This window comes from Equus caballus, chromosome 15 (assembly GCF_041296265.1).
Source record: "Equus caballus isolate H_3958 breed thoroughbred chromosome 15, TB-T2T, whole genome shotgun sequence".
In the NCBI taxonomy this organism is placed as follows: Eukaryota; Metazoa; Chordata; class Mammalia; order Perissodactyla; family Equidae; genus Equus; species Equus caballus.
Genome location: NC_091698.1, coordinates 60,015,359 through 60,032,013, shown reverse-complemented (window position 1 = coordinate 60,032,013; position 16,655 = coordinate 60,015,359). Strand labels below are relative to the sequence as shown.

The 16,655-nt window shown below is 38.3% G+C and overlaps 1 long non-coding RNA gene across 1 annotated transcript in view; it reads left to right on the top strand.

Moving 5' to 3' along the window:
- The window catches only part of LOC138917691 (uncharacterized), a 389,144-nt gene that overhangs the window by 324,361 nt on the left and 48,128 nt on the right, over nt 1–16,655 (top strand). The window lies entirely within an intron of this gene.

Below are 16,655 nucleotides of genomic sequence, written 5' to 3'. Positions count from 1 at the left end.
TTGCTCGACAGTCTGTCAGTAATATTATACCCTGTATTTTATATTTTATGTAAATATTTATAATGTAGCTGTTTCCGAAAGACAGTGGAGGCAGGTCCTTTATTGAGCATCTGCTAGTTACACAGCTCTGTGGTAATCTAGGGGGCGGGAAGAATAACATTCACTCAGTTATTCAACAAAGATTTATCAAAGTACTGCTATGTGCTAAGAATTGGGGAGACTGAAAAAAAAGGCCCTGCAATCATAGAGGCTACATTTTAGCAGGTAGGGTGATGATGACAGGACACAAAAAAGACATTAATTACAGAATCACATAAATATTATAAAACTACAGCCACTCTCAGTAGCATAAGGGAGAGAGATATGAAGCTATGAGTGGGTACCACAGGGTGAGCTTTTCCTGGCAAACAGGTCTGCCAGGCTCCCTGAGAAGTTATGACTGAACTGAGGCGAACTGGGGAAGGGCAGAGAGGAGAGAGATACCCAGGCAGAGGGAACAGTGTGTGCAAGGGCAGAGGGCGCACAAACCAGTGTGAAGACCTGAAAGAAAGCTTGTGTAAGGGCAGCTTGGAATGCAAAGTAGAGAGTGACGAGTGGGGAAGACCTTGCCAGGCTGTGATTATTGGGCTTCATCCTAAGAGAAAATGGAAGCAAATGGATGGTTTGAAGCAACATGGAAGTATGGTGACGTGATTAGATTGGGTTTTGAGATCACTGCTTTGGCAGCCATGTGGGAAAAGCATTGGCTGGGCAAGAGTGGAGACTTGGCTGGGAGGAGCTGACTTGCTCATTGGGTGAGCACTACCAACACATGTCCCCATTGTACAGATGGGGCAGCTGAGGCTCAAGAAATGACATCATTCCATGTCTCCTGATTCCTAGGCCAGGTATTGCTGGCAGAACTATCCCACCTTTAAATGTAACACAGATTTCTGTTCCTTTGCATGTGTGCCCTGAAAATAATATTGCTTCAGGGATGTTTGAGAGGATGCCACCTGAATCCATGTACTTATACAAGGCAGGCAGCCTGGTGTGGTGACAGTCTGTAGGGGCCATCACATTTGGGGAGCTATTTTTGTCTCCCTCTTGACAGAAAAGTGGAAAGTCTTCCCCCCAGTTTAGCTTCAATCTCTCTGTGACTTTTATATAGAACCATACAGGTTAGCAAGCCAATATTTTGTTTAATCCTCATAAGAAACCTGGAAAGTAGGTATTATTAACGTCTCTATTTCACAAAAGAAGAAACTGAGGTTCATAGAGTCTGAGTGCTGTGTGTTCCAGTTTCCTTATCTGTAAAATGGGGATCATAATATTACTGACCTCAGAGGATTTACTGAGCAATGCTGATGAATCAGTAATTGTTCATTGTCTTTTAATATTATCCATGGAATTCAGAGCCAGATTTGAGATAATTTATAGTTGCTACGTTAGACCTCTTGGTTACTGTATTTTTTTTCATTTCCTTTTCATAATACTTACTTTCTTTTAAAGAAATAGTAAAAGCAATTTAATAACTACTGAAAAGTAGGAAAATAATCATCTATATCCTATTTATCTGGATAGACTATGATAGTTTTCACAAATGTTTTCCATTTTTTTCTAGAAGTGTGCTTATTTCTACATAGTTGGAATTGTACCACAATTTTATAACCTGCTTTTCCTCTTGACATTATACCAGAATTTTTTATGTTGCTGCCAATTCTTGGTGAATGTCATTTTAAATGAGTAAATGTTCTATAATTTTATTGGCCATATCCTGAACAGAAAATATGTTGTTTCTTTCAGTTTTTCTATATTATAAATAATATTTTAATAACCATTTTAGTACATGTAACATTTTCTTTGAGAGTATTTTCTTAGGATACGTTTTCAGAAATTATAAATTAGATTAGAACTTGCATATTTTTGTAGTGTTTGCTACTTATTACTAAATCATGGCTCTGCTTTTCTATTCTTAGTTTATTAACCTTATTTTATAAATGTCCTTTGTTTTATTTGGCTTCCAACCTATTTTTAAAGAAGTGATTTATTCGAGGTCATGGGGGTGAGTAACAGCAGAAGCAAGACTTGAAATCTACTTTCTGCTAAACCAGTGAAGCCAATGGGGAAAAAATTCTCACAGCCCAGATGTGAAAGAGCTAGCCATTCCTTACAGACTAGCTGAGGCATCAGGAAGGGCAGAAGTCTAGGATTTGGGAGTTGGCAGTTCGAGTCCTTCTACCACCAATCATCCACTGTTTGACTTTGGTCTTTTCAACTGTAACATAGATTCATTCATTCTTGCCCATATTTCCAGGGGAGTTTTAGGCTTAGATAATGCACCTGAGTACTCTTGGAGCAGTGTAGATCACTGCATTGGTGTAGGGCAACATCTTCTCTCTGAATCCTGAGCACTGAGTTCCTCTAAGAAGCTGTAGTATAGTGATTCTCAGACTTGAATCTGCATATGAATCATCTGGAGATCCTGTTAAATTCTGTTTCAAAAGGTCTGGGGTAGGCCTACGATTTTACATTTCTAACAAGCTCTCAGGTGATGTCTGCTCCTGCTGCTGGTCCATGGGACCACACTCTGAGAAGTAGGACATAGCAGCCACACTGAGTGGTTGTTCACTCGCACAGGTGACTGTCCTCATGGTGCAGAGCACCCTGCACTATGGGGAGCAATTTTAATAAGTGAAAAAGGATAAGGATTAAAAGTGGTTGGCTAGATGCTCCTGAAATGGAGTCTAATATGCTGGAGTGTGTGAACATTCCCGACTTGTTTATTGAGGAAGTGTTATCTGATCTGTTTCCTCTTGAATGCTGGAGATCCCCTGAACCTAGGAATGTCCCCTTTCCTGAGATGTGGTAGGATGTGGAAAGCAGTAACCTGGAATAATGGAGTAATAGGAAAAGGTCCTAGCCTTTCATTATTATCATATCCCTTATCTGAACACAAACCCAAGAACCACCTTTTCCATCCTTGTTTTATATTGTCAGAGATTCCACCAAAGTCCCCTTAAAAGCTGACCAAGGAAATTTGCCAGCAGCAACTTAAAAGCCTTAATGCATTGTTACAAATCTTTCCAAACATCTGCTGCATGAAAAGAAGGAAGATCCTGCAATGGCTGAGGGCAAGAGGGCATCTCTGATGCGGGATGTCCCAGCGCTGCTCTGAGGAGGCCCTTTCTCTGCAGGCAGAGTGCCCCAGGAGGCTCCAGCACCTGTTCTTACACATTCCTGCTGGCTTCTGTTGTTTGCTGTTGCTGTCAAAAGCGTCCCAGGAGAGGGCTGGGACAAGACTTGTCAGGGAACAAGAAAAGCCGGGAGTGTGGCAATTGGCCTCACAAATGTGAGGATGTTCACAGTCCCAGTAGGGACTCTCATTTCCCTTTTCACATCACCACGAGCCTCATGTCAAAAGGAAATCTTTTGAGTTTAGGTACTGCAGCAGAGAACAATCTTTTGAAACTCAGGTGATGCTGATAGCCTAGTTTCATTTTTCTAAAACTGAAATGCCATTAGTAGGACTTGGAGGTACATAGCCATCAGGCCCTGGGAGGTTATTGCCTAGAGAGTTGCATGGTACATTTTCAAGAAGAAGGAAAGATTCCTAGGTTGAGAGTACAGGAAAAGTCGTCCATCTGTAAATTACACTTGAGCTTTGAAAGATTAACGTAGCTTTCAAGGATTCATTCAGAGGGAGGATATGATGAATGTTCTTTAATTTTTAAATTTTTGCTCTGAAGACCTCCTTGGTAGAAGTGCACAGTTATTTTACCTTGATAGTGCAAGGAACTCTGTCCTTAAATGCTGTTATAAACCTGCATTTTAGAACATATGAACAGTTTTTGATATAATAAAGACATGACTTTCAACATTTTTTGTATTCATCTTATTATAAGCAGTGGAGAAATAGAATTCTTTTGTTTCAAATTAAAAGTTTTTCTTCTTGTTCATTGGTCATCAATGTCTCAGTTTCAAATTTAAAGGGCAGAAAATAATTTCTGAAATACAGAGGACTACCTTTAAGGGGATGCTTAGCCAGCAGATCTTATGTGATTAGAAATTCACTGTGTAAAATATACATTTTTGACATGCTAGAAGATAGTGTTTGCAATTAAATGCTGCTGCCTTTCTTTAGCATGAATATCCCTCATCCTAATGACTTTAGAATGAAATGAAGTTACGGCCTGGATTTCAGAATATAATTTATCAAAAATGTAATTACTATCAGGGTCCTGTATTTTCTTTACTCAAAATATTAACATGATTGACTTAATTGAGTTTTGATTGTGATAAGAGATATTTGAGCTACTCAGGTTTTTTGAGCCTTTTAAAATCTAAATAATAGGAAAACAATAAGGCAAGCTTATTTAATTTATTTAATGGAATGCAATTTACACTTAGGAACTATATTCATAGTGAATCTGCTTTAAGCAGGAAATAAAAGGTCTGCCTTTGAAATGTTCTTCCCTTTTTGAGCAAGTATAATAACTAGGTTTTGGTTAAACTGATATTCAGTAATTCCTTTAGTCCATTTAGTCGTAAGGTTTTATGTATATTTTAAAATAGGATAATCTCTCATAGATTATTTTATTAAAAAACTATAAAATTATGTCTTTAACATTAAAATCAGGTCATTTGGCTACCAAATAAATTACCATTATTTTCCCTTGGGGTTTTTAATTTTGTGTATTAGTAGAATTATGGTCTTTTAATGTAAATTGCAGATATATGATTTTACAATGGTTATCAACTACTAATGAATGTAATAGAGTTTAGAAAGTCTTTTTAAAACTGGTATGATTCATGAGTAAGGACATCTAGTCTTCAAAAGGGCTGGTTTTAGCTGTTGTACAACCTTGGATGAATCAGTGTAAAAGATCTGTATATCCAAATTCAGAAAAAGAAAATCTAGTCACCTTACCCAAAGCAACCAGTTGAAAATGCTTAGGATTAAAACTGTCAACCTAAAAGCAGGTGTATTTTCACACACTCTTCTACAGATAGAGGAATGTCTTCTGCCAGAGGAAATGCTAGTATGTTTTTGGCAAGGCCTTTTGCAGAGGAAGTTGTTCTGCTTTGGTTTCCCTTATCCCCTTGTTTGGTGGGAGACATCGCTGGAGGCTTGGTTCTTACCCTGACAAACATTCCTTAGCAGTGAATGGGGGAACTCTCCAAGCTCAGGATAACAGGAGCCCTTGTCAAGGGCGAGGTGGAATACTTCCAACTCTTGCCTCTTCTCATAAAGGGGGCATAAATTACAAGTCTTTCTTTAAACCTCTCAAAGTCCTTCTTGCCCTTTTTTAAAGTCAGCAGAGGGTGGGGCCGGCCCCATGGCTGAGTGGTTAAGCTCACCCTGCTTGCTTCAGCAGCCCAGGGTTTCGCTGGTTCAGATCTTGGACGTGGGCCTGGCTCTGCTCATCAGGCCATAGGGGCATCACATGCAGCACAACCAGAGGCACTCACAACTAGAATATACAACTATGTACTGGGCGGCTTTGGGGAAAAGAAGAAGAAGAAGAAAAAAAGAAGATTGGCAACAGTTGTTAGCTCAGGTGCTGACCTTAAAAAAAAAGTCAGCAGGGTGATATTTACTCCAAAGAGGAACCTATCCCTTCAGGGAAGGAACTGGTGCTGGGGGATGGGGAACTCTCTCCTTCTCCTATCCAGTTTGCCAGACCTGGGAGCACCAGGGAGACTGCTCGATAGAAGCCCAGAGAGGTGACTTTGGTGTGAAAGCGCCAGTAAAAAGACGCCTCCTCTACAAGAACAGCCACACAAACTTCAAATGAGCTTTTAAATTCTGTTTTGGAGGAGCTCTAAAAAGGCGTAAACCTTTCGTTGCAGAAAAATTGCCTAAAGATAAACTCTAGTTGTGAACTGCTCAAACCAAATTTAGTTTTTAGGTAAAAGATAATTATGACATTGCACTTCCTAAACTTGTATGTTTTTGAAACATCCTGAAAGCATACATATTCATTTGTAAGCTCATGTAGTAATTGACTTACAGAAACCTTTGAAAATATTCTGTCAGAATAAAATGCTGTTTCGTGATATTTGTTCAGCCTATGGAATAGATTTCTCCCACACAATATCCTTTCTAGCAATGTGTGAATTGTTATTTATTTGTGTATGTTTTATGGGGTTAAGCACTTCTGCTATATTTTTCATACCAGACAACCTAAGGAAGCTAACAGAGGTATGGCATGATTAAGTTTATGGGTCACGAGATAAATTTACATGGAGAGCCAAGTTTCCAGCTTCAAGCAAATGACTTATCTGTAATTTGATGCAAGTGAAGTGACTGACTTTTCAAACGTTTGTTGGGCTTCAAGTGTCCAGAACAATCGATACACACATTATTGTTTATATTTTATGCTCCTGGTGCCATTAATGTATGCCTACAGAGTGCCAGAACACCATTAGTTTCTGATACTTCTGAAGCTATTGGGTGGCATTTATCAAACAGAAAGGCAGTACATATTGAGTTGTGACAGTTTTTGCATTTCTTGAGCTCAGTGTTTCATGAACTGCTTCTCTGGTTTTGGTTAGCAAAGCTTTTATTGCTCTGAAGCCTCCTCAATTAAACAATAATGAACCAATTTGTTTAAAACAAATCTTTAACTTGCAGACTCATTAATCTCTCCACTGTGAGCTTCAGAAGATGTGTTCTTAGGTAGAGGAGACCAGAGAAGCTTGGTAGAGTGGACTGATTGCTGGCTGTGGGAGTTGGGAGGAAGACTGACTCTATCTCTAACTGTCTGTGTGACCTTGGACAGATCTCTTAATGTCCTCGAGCCTCTGGTTCCCTAGTTGTGAAGGGGGTGAGGTGGACCAGATAATCACCAACGTCCTTTCCAGGGTGCACATTCAAGGGATAATGAAATATCAGTATGCAAATATGTAAGCCTCGGTGTGAGACATGAGGAAATCCTTTAACCACTCGACCTCCCTTCCGAATAAGGGAATAAGGGAAAACTGCATTCCTTCCTATTTTCCCAGAATATATGGGACTTACTGTGGGTGAGAGAGGGGTATTTGTGAAGTATATGCACATGTAACAAAATACCTCTCAATATGAATATATTTATGTGTAAATAAATGTAGAAAAATATAAATTTATAAATACAAATATATTACATATAAATACCTCACAAATATATATACAATTATACATATATATAGGCCTGTAACTATACAAACATATATAATTATATACATTCTATATAAGCCCCTCTTTTTTTTACCACTTCACTTCCTCCTACTCCACATACCTTATCCCCACTCCACCCAAAAAGTCTTGAAGTGAAAAGTGCCACCTGTTGTGAAGCAGAAGAGATAGGGGACAGCTACCCGCTTTTGTATTAATTAACTCTCTCTTTCTAGGGTTTTATTATTGGAGAGTCTAATGACTTAAAATTAAACATCCATGGTCCAATTAAAAAATCATGAATTGCTGAATTGGTTTCTAAATTTTCTGTGTTATCGACAAGTTGTTGCATCACTGAAGCTATAAGACATGTCATCCATTATTAACTTTGAAGACATTAAAAAAGATATATTAGATCTTTTAGGCAGAAATGAGTTCTCACAAAGGCTGCCCTTTTAAAGTGGACACGGTCTCAATTTTCTCTGAATTTCAGCCCACTTATTTGTTTGAGTTTATTCTGGTTTCACTTAGATTTTATTGATTGTTTAGTAAACATCAGCTGCTGATAGAGGCTTCTTAATATGAGAAGATAATAGATAATCAATGTGTAATGCAGTTTAAGTGATAAAACACTTTTGCCAGGAATATAAAATCTGTCATAAGGACTGGAAATGCTTTCATTAAAAAAATTAAAATTTACAATGAAAAATTTAGAAAGGAAACCTATCTCTTCAATGTACAAAAATTTAAATTTACTCTTAAGACAATAACAATAGATAGGAACATATAAATAAAACATGCTATTTCTAAAGCATATTTAAAATATAAACATACACATTTAGCAATATGTTATCATCCTTTGAATTCTTGTAGTTTGTGCTAGGATAAGGGTAAACGCATTAATAATAAATATGATTAAAATAACATTCAAAATTTGAGCTCAATAATTGATTTATTACAGAGGGAAAATATTCTTACCTTGACTTTTGCAAAACTCCTTATTCTTACTATTATTTATTTCTTCAATTAAAACAATCTTTTGTTTCACAGTCAGAATCTTATTTTTCTACCTTTGTAAGTCTGAATTTACCATTAATAGCTTCAGTATCCGCTGCAACATGTGTTGCATTGGGGAAAGAAATGACTTAGGCAAGTTTTTAATACCTCAAATTGGACCCGCCCTTTATCCCACAATCCTGTTTGTGTGTCTCATTATTGATCAGACTTATGCTGTTTTTTGAAGCCTAGGAATTACCAGGGTAGTGTTTTATTCGACTATTTATCTCTTTAGCAAAATTTTTGCCATCTCTGACCTTTCAAAAACATTTATGACAAGGTGTTTGCTGTTAATTGCACACAGAAAGGAGCGACCAATCTCCCGATTGAATCTCCTATTTGCCAGAAGATAAGATTTTCTTGTAAAATCAGAGTCTTAAAGGAGGCAGATTTTGCGGTTGTTTTTACTTTTACATAGCAATATAGCTTGAGAAGATTACTATTTTCTAATTAACAGACCCATTAATAAGAAAAGCAAAGACATGATATGGCTTTATGTAAAGTATGCTGTAACCCTACTGGCCTACGTCTGTGTTCGTATCTAGCGGAAATGTAAGAGTAGAGATATAAAATTGTAGGTTGGAAATGACCTTGAATATCATCCAATTCAATCCATTTTATTTTGGAGTTTGTGAAACAAACGTAGAGAAGTTATGTCACTTGTCTTCTCTCACTTAACCGGTAAGGACCACATCAGAGTCCCTTGACCACCTCTCTAGTATTTTATGATTGTCAGTAAGACGCAAAGCTCTGTGCAAAGGCAGGTGATTATGTTATGGTGTGAGTTGCCTTTGTGGGGACAACAGCCTGCTAAAATCCATGTGGATGGGAAAACTTTTCAGTTATTTACAAAATGGAGAGGCACTCTATCTTCTCATAAGGCCCCACTTGATTTGGCCCTGCTTACCGCTTTGACTTCATTTCTCACCATTCTCGCCATCCTCCATCATGCCTCATCACACTGCCCTTTCTTCTATTCCTAAGACCCTCTCAAGCTCTTCTCCACCTTGGCTTTTCTTCAGCCTGAAATGATCTTCTGCCAAATCTTTCCTCATCTGGTTTCTGCTCATCATTTAGGTTTAGCTCAAATGCCACCTCCTCAGACAAGCCTTTCTCCACCACGCAATGTAAGTAATAATGAGGATAGTAGCAGAAGTAGTGGACCAGTAGCTTACACTTGCTGAAGTCTTAATTAATGCTAGGCACTATTCTTTGCACTTATAGAAAGCACTTATTAATTCATTTAGCCCTCAAAACAACCCTGTGAAGCATATAATATTATTTCCACTTCATAGGCAAGGAAATTGTGGCACAAGGAGGTGACACAGTTCCCCTAAGGTCACACAGCTCATTAATGGCAGAGGTAGGATATGAACCTAGGTGCTGTGGCCTCAAAATGCAAAAGCTCCTTTGTCTTTCATCACCCCTCCCTCATCACTGTCTAGCCTAGTACCCTGTTTGATTTTCTTTGCAGTATTTTTTGCTCGGTTAAACAATTTTGTTCATCTTTATTTTGTTGTTCACTTTTTATCTATCTGTCTTCCCTTCACCCCATTAGACTCTAAGTTCCTTGAGAGCTGGGACCTTGCTTCTGTTGTTCACTGCTATCTTCACGCAGGCCTAGAATAATGCCTACATCTAATGGTTTCTCAATAAATACTGCCTGGATGAATGAATTTGAGAAAAGGCAGCAAAATCAAAGTTTAACAGACGTTAGCTCCTTGAAACTCCTTCACTGTGTCAGGATCACCCCTTCCACCTCCTGGCCTTTGCTTTTCCATCTGCCCCTTCTTCTTTTCCATCACCCTGACCCTTTCCTTTAACCATGGTCTACCTGTTACACTGTATTGTAGTGAATTAATGTGGTTTTTCTCTTCTGCTAAGCTGTGAGCTCTCTGAGGGCTCCTTGTCTTATTTTGTCCTTGTCTCTCTAGCACCTAATATAGTGCTTGGCACATAGTAGACCTGCCTTAAATGTTAGCTGGATAAATGAATGAATGAAAATTTTTTTAGGCCTTTACCAATCTCTGAGTTTATAAGACGGACATTGATGGTTTTAAATTCCCCCTTAGTCCATAGCTGCTGTGGGTCCTTAGGAGGCATCTCTGGGTTTCCTTTAAGTTCTCTCCTGAAACATGGATCAGGGCTTATTTTCATGTCCCTGCATCTGTTCTATTTGTTCAATAGTGTGCTGGTTTTGCTGCACAACTGGAATAATTTTAAGCTGAGGTTGTAAAAGCTTGTTTCATGAACTCTTGTTGCTGTGCTTTGCCCAGGATCACATGCTGGTTTCTCAGAGATGTCAGGGTGCAGTGGCTCGTGATTCTTCTATACTAGTGATGTGCTCAATTTTGTGTTTCAGTTCATGGCAGGGGACAAAAGATTGCCTCTGTGCCAGGCAGATCTGGCCTCATTGGTGTTGGGTAGGGATTTCAGTGGAGCTAAAAACTCCTCCCATTCTGAAGTCAAGACTTCCCTGAGTGTCTCCTAGATTCCTCTTCCTCCCTCCTGCCCTCCCTCCCTCACTTTCTCTTAGTTTTATCCTGTTCTTTTGAGTTGGAACTATCCATGAGAAATTAATTTTTCTGATTCTCCACCCTCTTCCTGCCATCTTACTCGGCTACAGAGCCCCTAAACAGAGCAGGAAATGTGGCACTCAAAGGTAACAGAGTAAACTCCTTTGTCCCCCAGAGCTTAAGCAAATGCGCCTCCAGGATTTTATGTAGAAAATCTTTTTTACTAGTAAGTTAAATATTCCCAGATGCTTAAACATACCTCCTTTTCTTCCCCCATTTGTATTATTTCCTGAGAATATTTTTAAACATAAAGAGATATTGTTGATTCATACACTCCTTTTTCTCCTTTTCCCTCCTATGGTCAGCCTTTTTTGGTTTGGTTGGTTTTTAAAGAGAGCACACAGTTTACCAGCTGTTTGGTTTCTCACAGCAACATGCACATGCCCAGGGTGTTCCCCTGTGATTTTCAAGGCCTGGCTTTCTTCTGATAAGGTCAGCAGCACACACAGCTTATCCACATCTGCTGTGTTCCTTGAGGTCAATCAAAGTATTCTTCCTTCTGGGACTAATGGAAATCTCCCAGAGAGAAACAATTATTGCACTCGAAAAAGCTATTGATCTGCATTGTATGGTTCACCTGGTATTTGGGGTTCAGGGGTACTTTTTGAAACTGGGAGATCAATTCAGGGGATTCAGAATGAGAAGACACTGGTGAACACATTTCATGCTATACATTTCTGAGTATTTGTTGCTACTGCTATTAGAATAGCAGAATGCAGAATTCAGTTGCCATAAAATGTCAACAATGTAGGTCATCTAGCATTATTGACCTCACTGGTTAAATTATAAGTTCACGATAATAGTATCGGGCATAGTACAGATTGAAAAACGATCAGTGGAATCTGAGTGTTCCTGTTGGTGTGATTTCTCATTTCCCTTTTTCTTTGCTCTAGATTTGCGCACCTTTTTTATGTCTCCTAATGCTGATCAGCATGGAAATATGGGGATCAAACGACTCCATGTTGTAGAAAGCAAGAGCGTTGGGTTGCCAGTTTTTAAAAATCATGTCTTATGTGGTCCATGTTGAAATTTTCAAGAGAAACTTGGGACCAGGACAACATACTATGTATTGCCATTCAGATCCAGGAATTGAGTAAATAATTAAAACCCTTCAATAAACTATCCACCCTTTGGCTCTTTGTTTCAATATATTTTTTGTCACAAAATATTTTTTTTTCAACAGTTGCAGGCCAATTAACTGGAGTCCCAGTCTCCTACCCTCCTTTTGGAATTAGAAGACCTAGATCTAAATGCCAGTCACAACCCTTATCAGCTTTTTGTCTCTTCGCTCTGGGTTTACACCTGTAGAATATGAAAGATATTATCTCATAGTTATATTGTGAAAATGAAATAAAATAATTTACAAAGTATCTAGCATAATATCTGGTACACAGTAAACCCTTAAGCATTAGTCTAATTTGTAACTGTACATTCTGGAGAGTATAATGAGCAATGAAATGACCTAAATGCTGAAGAAGATACTGAATAAAGCTCAGGGGGATATAATTGAAATTTCATAGGGAAATACTTGGATATGAACTTTTGTTCCTTATGAAGATATTTTCTGAAGGCTTAAGAAGTGAAAACCTGAAAGTCGTCATTCCATTGAGGTATAGGACCAAAGTGATTTTTGGAAGATTTTGTGTTGGGATATTTATTCATTACTCTTATACTCTCATATCTACAGAAGGAGTCAATAGAATGTTCATTAACTGGTAGCCACACTCTTATCATTTATGAAGTGAGGTTAGTAATCACGACAGTCTCACAGGATTTGGTGAGGACTGAACAAGTTAAAGTATAGAGAGAGCTTTGCATACAACCTAGCACATAGCAAGTGTTCAATAAATACTTGATTAATATTATTAACAGTATTGATAAAGATCCTACCACAGAAGTTGCTGTACTTCCATAGGGATGTTAAAAGTATGGAACAGATTATCTCTAAACTCATTCTAGCTATAAAACATACACTTTGGTAATTTTGATAAATCTAAGGTAGTAAGTATCAGAACAGTGTTAAAGGCTCTCTATTTCGGAATTGGATAATTTTAAATGATATCTCTCATGTATAGAAATCTACATTTTAAAATTTCATAATGTTGAGAAGCCCCAAGACAAACACTAAGTAGCATCTGGTCATTTCTCCCTTTCAAGTGGTACAAATGACAGCTCATCCTTTTCGCTTGCAGAGATCCTCAAACCTGTTTTAGAAGTTATTCTTTTTTTCTAGAAATATAACAAAAAATAAATGGAATTAAATCAATCTGTACGAATTTTTTTCTCCTGATTAGAGAACATGATGTCTTTGGTTGTTTGCACGGCAAAAGTACTGATGCAGGAAGGCCTAATTGATTAGAACAATATACGGGCTGGCTTAATGCTTTAGGTCAAATCCTTGGAAAATTTACATTCTTTATGCAAAATTAAATGTGTTGTAAGCATCTTTCCTGTCAAATGCCGTTTTTTTCTTTTGCTCATTTGGCTCCAAGTTTGACTTGTGGAGATGAATAAAGGGTAGCATTGTCACATAGATTCAGATACTATTTATAGACAGCAGTTAAATTCTATTATTCTCCTTGCTATTTTTATATTTTGTTAATGTCTCCTTTTGCCATTTGAGCAGCTCAGCATTTCTCATTCTTCCATTTTGGTATTCTGTAGGTTGTGGTCTGGTCCTATTTGGGATAGTTTTATTCATCATTTTCATCGTGTGCTTGAGGTCCCTGGTAGATGGGTTATAGGGTTATGCCCAGTCTGCTCTCACAATATCAGGGCCCTCAAAGAGGTTAGAGATACCTTCACACAAAGCAGCAGGCTTCTTATCTCTACTGCTCTTCCTTGTGTTTATGTGCTCTTGCACCTAAACTCTGACTACACTGGGTTGAACTGTTTAGGTGTGACTGGGTGATCAGCAGGCCCTTTGCTCTCTTCCTTCAGTTCTGCAACTCTCAGAGTCAAGTCTAGTTCATTTTGATGAACCCTATCTAATCTAGAATAGATTGGACATGACAGGTAGGTGGATGTGAGGAGGAGGGAGAGGGGGAAATTGAAAATGACTCTTAGGTTTATAGATTGGGCTACTGAGTAGATAGGGCTTGTAATAACTAAGATATGGAATGAGGAAGTAGGTTTAGTTGGAAAATTAGTAAATTCTGTTTTGGACATTAGTTTTCTCTGTCTTCAGACCATCCTTCATGTGGGGATGCACAAACAGGCTGTTGGAAAGAAGATCCATACCTCAGACACATAAGAGTTTGGCTACTCAAAGAGAGGATCTGTGCATTAAAGCCACTTAAAAATTTAAAAAAATTAACACATTCTTTAATTATGAGAAATCAGCCACAGATGACATGGAGTGTGTGGGCATCCCCTTTTATAGGAGTTCCCTGACTCCCAAATGTCTCTTCTAACTGACGGAAGCTGATACATAGAGTCTTTTTTGTCTTTTTTTAATAGAAAATTTTAAACATACATGAAAAAGAGAGAATAATGTAAAGAACCCCCATTTACTATCACCTCACTTTACCAATTATCAACTCATATCCAACCTTATTATGCCTAAACCACTCCCACTTATTTCTCCTCTTTCTTAGGATTATTTTGAAGCAAATCTCAGACATTATATTAATGAATCCATAAATATTTTAGCATGTATCTCTAAAAGATAAAACATTATTTAAAAAAAAAATAAGCACAATATCATTATCCCATCTAATATCCCTTCCTTAATATTTCTTCCTTAATATCCAGGCAACATTTAAATTTCCTTGCCTCATAATTTTTAAAAGTTATAATTTATTGAAATCAGTATGGAAATAAGGCTCATACATTGCAATCTGTTGATATGTCTCTCAAAGTTTATTTTAATGTACGTTTCCCTTCCCCTCTCTCCTTTTTTCTTTCAATGTATTTGTTGAAAAAACCAGGATAAAAAATTTTTTTAAATTTCAGCACTGAATACATTTGGCTCTCAAAAAATGCAGGTACTGTTGAAGAAGCCAGTGTCTCAGAATTTCGGAGAGTAGGAGTCAAGGAAATACATTCCTAAACTCAGCAGCACAATTGTGTATTACAATGTGTCAGAAGAAGGGTGCCCGCAGGATGGGAGGTTTCCCAAACGCAAAGCATACAGGTGGACTGGAGTCAGTTCACAGACAGGGCTAGGATGGGTCATCTCATAGTGGTTCATGTAATTCCCCTCAATACCTTTCACTCAAACAAGATTAAACACAATAAAATACATTAATATTAATTGAACTATAGTGCTAGATATGCTAATCACCATCAACCTACATTTATTAAGCTTCTCCTACTTTTAGATACTCAGGTAAGTCACTATACTAGGTTACTATTGAGGTCTTCAGCTGTGAAGTTTTAAAAGTGATTTTCTCTGAAAATCTTATTCTCTTACCTCAAGAAAGGGTGCCTAAGTGAATATTTTGGTGTGGGATGGTGTAACAGAATTTTGAAAACCAATTTATATGTCTTTATCATTTGCCTTCATCTTTAGATCAGGGGTCATGGACCTTGGAATTTTATATTCTCTGTAAAATTTTCTACCATTCCTCTGGTTAAAAGCAGGCAAAGCTAAAAACTCACAGGTTCGGAGGTGATTACTGACTGGGTTATGGCCTCTTGAAGTAACCAGGATCCGTAGGGACCTGAGAATTGGCACATGGCAGTGAACTCTCCCCGGCGTTAAAGAGTAATAGAATTCTGAAGGCATTTGGAAATGCTGGCATTTGATGGAAATCTGTTTTTGAAAATGTACTGGGAGGGACTTTGAGAAATCCTCTTGGGGCCTCCTTTCTTTGGCAGCTAAAGCGGTATTGTTCTTATTGTACAGAGGAGGAACTGAATCCCAGAGAAATTTAGAGAGCGCTCCAGTGACCTTGCCATTGTCACACCACACAGAAATGGCAGCTGAGGGCAAATGAAATGCTGATTTAGTGATACACTGCTCTTAGCACCACCTCATACTGCCACCCAAAAAATACCATTGTCAAGAAAAGGAGAACATGTGCTTCCTTAGCTCTCTCCAGATAGCTAAGCTCCTGAAGGGTTGAGCACCTGCAACATTTCAGAAGGACTTTATTCATCCATCTTCTGGCCCCATTTCAAGACCAGCAAGTGGGACAACAGTGGACACTGGTTCAGAACTCAACCACTGGAATCATATAGTCCTGGGTTCAATGCCTGCTCTGCCACCTCCCAGTTTTATGAACTTGGGCAAGACACTTAATGTCTCTAACCCTCAGTTTCTTTATCTGTAAAGTGGAGAGAATAATATCTACTTGTTTTTGTTGTCAGGATTAAATATGTGATAATCTTTATAAAGCACATAGTGTGGAGCTGGACACAGTGATGCCTAGAAACATCTGCTGCTGTGGTTGTCATCAGGTCACCATTCAAGAGTGGTGAAAATGAAGTGCTTTAGCTCACTCATCTGGTTTGTGCTTCACAGTATTGAACATGCTCACAGACATCCCCAGCCTTTTCCATCTATTTTTTTTCTTTCCACAGCTCCAGCTGTTGCTAAAAATATACACAGTGTGAAGAAGGGATAACGTCCTTCCTTTGTCTTTTCACCTTGTATTTCTTCTGCCCTTCTTTAGAGATGCTCTGAGTGTGGGAGGTAGGGGCTCACACTCACTCCTGGGTCTCTGGCACCACCCCCTCTGCTTACCTAGGCCCCCACCCTCTGGACTCTTCTTTCTTTTCAATCAATCAAAATTTATCCTTAGGTGCTTTCCCCCTAGAGGATGTAGTAGTCTGTAGTCTTCAGGTTGGATCCAGCCTCAGAAGTATTTTCTATGGTCAGCACAGTGTTTGACTTTTTGAGAAAACTATTAGTTGTAAATTTTAACAGTTAGGAAATTTCACAT